At 43.7% G+C, this 4,062-nt stretch overlaps 1 non-coding gene across 1 annotated transcript; it reads left to right on the top strand.

Moving 5' to 3' along the window:
• The first annotated feature begins 3,458 nt into the window (after positions 1-3,458).
• On the top strand, positions 3,459-3,531 carry trnav-cac (transfer RNA valine (anticodon CAC)). The gene has a single exon. It is a non-coding gene; the product is annotated as a tRNA-Val (tRNA).
• The last annotated feature ends 531 nt before the right edge of the window (positions 3,532-4,062 follow it).

A 4,062-nucleotide genomic window follows, 5' to 3' on the forward strand; every position in this document is an offset into this window, starting at 1 on the left:
TTCCAGTTCTATATATGTATATAGAGAATTAATGGTGAAAGGTCATCGACCTAAAGGTTACACATACATGTAAAAATACTGGAGTCAGTTGTACATTTATTTTCTTTATTTTTATAACATACTTCAGGATATTAATATATAAATATCTGTGTTTGAAACTGTGATTCTTCTAAATGGATTTTGGGTGTATCATTGTGCTGGTGATGAATAAATGTGAATGTATCTGTGTGTTATTGATCAATGTATTTGTGTGTATCGGTGTTCTGTTTAAAGTCATTTGCGTGTAATTTAAAAGTAAGACAGAAATAAATAGCCAGAACATATTTTTGAATATGCTTCACCCAAATAAATGAATAAATAATACTGATACATGTAAATATTGGATAAGCAACTGAAGGAATAAAGTGTGCAGGCATACGGGGAAAGGGCGGGGGAGTGGGAATGGCTGAAGGGCTCGTGCAGAAAGCCGGCACGGGCTGGACGGGCCGAATGGCCTCAACCTATGCTGTATCCATTCTCTGATTCTATGATGTAGTTCTGTAAGTGGTGAAAGGCGACTACAGTGGCTGACCAGCACCTCAGGGATGGGCAATAAATGCTGGCCTTGCCAGCGAGTCCTACATCCCAGAAACCAATCTAATAAAATACATCTAATTCAAGTTCTCATTGTTGTGAGATAACCATTAATATATTAATTATCCAGGCTCATATGAGCTGCAAAGCAACCATGATCCCGACGTCATTTGAACACGCAGCCTCGGGATCAGGCACACTACCGTTGCGACACGAGGTCTAGACAGCTCCCAATCATATGCAGGTTGATATATATATATATATATATATATATACAAGAATCATAGCTGGTCCCTGGTGGTCGACTGGAACTCACCCGGTTACGATTCTTAATCAAGGAATTCAGCGTGACAAAAGATTTGGCTACAGTTCACTGTATAAAAGTAATTCTAGCCTGTGAGACGAGTTATAATTGCTTGCATCACCGATAATAAACCCAGTACTTTCTGTTACAGATTTAGGTTACAGATTCTCTTTGCGGGGCGCTTGTTCTGGGTTTAATATTACAAACTGGGTGAAATGGCTGATCGTGATCAGGCAGGGGGAGGCTGAGCGGCCCCACTGTGTGGGTGCGGAAGAGAACACGTTAGGGGTGTGCGGGGGGAATCAGTGCCATTTTTTGTAAGGGGCAGCGGAGAAGAAGGACTGAGAGATTTCAGTGTGGGACAGAACTTGTTTAAAGTGAGGCAACACATTGCCGATCAGCACAGAGGGAGTGCACTGAGTCAGGTCCCCTCTGCTGCTGCTATCGAGCCGGGGTGTCCGCAGTGTAGCGGTTGTCACGTTCGAGGTTTGGCGAGCAACCAGAGGCGAATTTATCCTCCTGTCAAAAGGGCCACAACGGCTTCTCCCTTGTTCTTTAATTGTTCTTTATTTCACTTCACTGAATAGATAACTTCGAGTGACAGAAAACTGATCCACAGTGAGACCCATTTCATCTTATGTTCACTTTTAAACACTGGAATCTCCGAATCGCTGAAGTTCAGAAATGTAATCCATGAATCTGCAGGGTGGCAGTCAGTAAGAAACCGTTTCTGTCTGGATCCGGGAGAAGTGATGGCTTCTCGCTTAAGATTGCCGGTACTGTCGATAGATTTTTGTTCGGTAAGCGTATTCAGGGTTACGTAACCAAAGCGGGTAGATGGAGTGAAGATACAGATCAGCTCTGATTTAATTGAATGGCGCAACAGGCTCGAGGGGCTGAATGGCCTCCTCCTGTTCCTATGGAGTCACTGCAATACAATGCACCTGAGTGCTGGAGGGTTTCCGGTGTGTTGTGGTTATCGCATTCCGCTATCGCACGAAAACTCAATGGTTCGAAAGTGGGTAGAGGCCATTTAATGCCTTTTCTCCATTCAAGTTTAGTGATTATGAAAACTGGAATAATTTGCATGCTTGGTTCAGTATAAATAAAATGCGCATTGACAGGCGAATTATGCCATTCAAATGGCAGCGTTACAATGAGTGAAGTAATTCTCAATAATATTTCCCAAAAAGGACACAGTTTGGGTTGCGTTACTGTAAGGAGGATTTGGGGAAAGTTGGCGCTGATTTAGGGAATCTCCCACTCGCGTGTCGCTATTTGACGAGCTGGGCATTATTTTATTTAAAAATCGAGGCCGGGGACTTTCTCATTGAGAATGTGGAAAGCAGAACAACACAGATTAATAGGAAAACACAAGGTCGGCGACAGGATTCAAATTGCAGTTTCAATCGGTCTGTCTGGCTGTCCTTTCAATAAGTAATAAAAAAAAGCGCGTCTCCAAAAATTTCCCCATCCTGTTATGATTCAGGAAACTGCACAGGGATATAGAGAAGAGGAAGAGCGAAGGGGAAAATACTGTTTCCAAGGAGAACTAATGCAGGGACTGCTCTGCTGCGCCTGGGGTGGCCTCCTGCAGCCCGGATACATTAACATCCTAACAGCTCATTAACTGTAGGAGTGGGACCGGGCGGCGCTTCAGAAGACAGGTCGAAAAGGCAAAGTCACTGTTTCGGTCTAAAGTGCTCTGCTCATCAAGAATAGCCACACACACACGATGGTTTTACAATGGTTAGCTCCTCACCTGGCTAGGCTTTGAAGGGGCATTCTCGGTAGTCCGATTTTCGCTTCGGTGTTTGTTTACATTTCCGAGAAGCCCACGGTTCAAATCCCAAACGAGCACTCGTGTCGCCGGCCACTATTCAACTTGCAGTTGAATCTTTTGCAACCACCCTTTAATAACCGATTACCATAATTTACAGAATGCAAAAAAGGCGTAAACGCTCTTCAATGACGCATTTTCCCCTTTGTAAGTTATCAACTGTTAACCATATCTCATTTTACACATTGTATTTTGGGAATGTCGATTAAATTGCTAATTGTTTATGAAAGCAGAAACTTGGCGCAACTTTATTTAAAGCGAACAGAATCGTTCACTGCACATAACGAAATCCTGGCGAATAGTAAATGTTTCACCCGCCCGGGCTCGAACCCGGGACAATTCACGTGCGAAGCGAACATGATAACATGTACATTACGCCAACCGCTGCGGCACAGCCCACAGCTAACAGAATCAGTAGTGAACAAAATATCGCCCAGTGCACATTTTCAGATTCAACGCAGTCAGCTTTTTCATCAATGAAAGAAGTTTTCAGTGAAACGATTTGGAAGTATGTGTTACTCGTATCTGTAGCTTTAATAAAAGTTTGTGACGTTTGACTCCCGCTCATGTCTCTTCTTCCTCTGTTGAATAACAAAGGAGGGGCTGACGTTGACCAGACTGCACTGCGCCTGATATTTGTGAGCTCCTCCTTTATGTTGACTGATGCTGTTTCAGCTGAACCAATCAGCACAGAGGGGCTTCACTGGTCAGTTCCCCTCTGTTGAAGGTATGGACCCAGCAGTTCCCGTAGTGTAGTGGTTATCACGTTCGCTTCACACGCGAAAAGTCTGCGGTTCGAGCCCGGGCGGGAACATTATGTTTAATGCTGCTGTGGATGAACAACCAGCGGGTTTATTTTAAGTGACAAAATAAAATTATTGCAAATGCTGTAAATCTCAAATAGAAACGGAAAATGGTGGAACTTCTCAAGAGGTCAGGCAGTATATGTGGATAAAGAAACAGAGTGAACGTTTCAAGTCGATTACACTTCTGTTAGAATTGGGAAACGTGAGAGATGTATGGCTACTTTATTCTCCTGTCAATAGGGCTACAGCGGCTCCTCCCTTGTTCTTTATTTAACTTCACTAGTCAGATACCTCTGAGTGAGAGAAAACTGATCCACAGTGAGGCCCATTTCATCGTTTGTTCCCTTTTAAACCCTGGAATCTCCGAATCCCTGAAGTTCAGAAATGTAATTAATTGATCTGCAGGGTGGCCGTCAGTGAGAAGCCTTTTCTGTCCGGATCCGGGAGTGCAACTGGATTCAGGCTCAAGATTGCCGCTACTGGCGATAACTTTTTGTTGGGTAAGGTTATTACGGGTTAAGGAAACAAAGCGTGTAGAC

This window comes from Somniosus microcephalus, unplaced genomic scaffold, assembly GCF_052327205.1.
Source record: "Somniosus microcephalus isolate GS21.2 unplaced genomic scaffold, FLI_Smic_1.0 unresolved_chr4, whole genome shotgun sequence".
Taxonomy (NCBI): domain Eukaryota; kingdom Metazoa; phylum Chordata; class Chondrichthyes; order Squaliformes; family Somniosidae; genus Somniosus; species Somniosus microcephalus.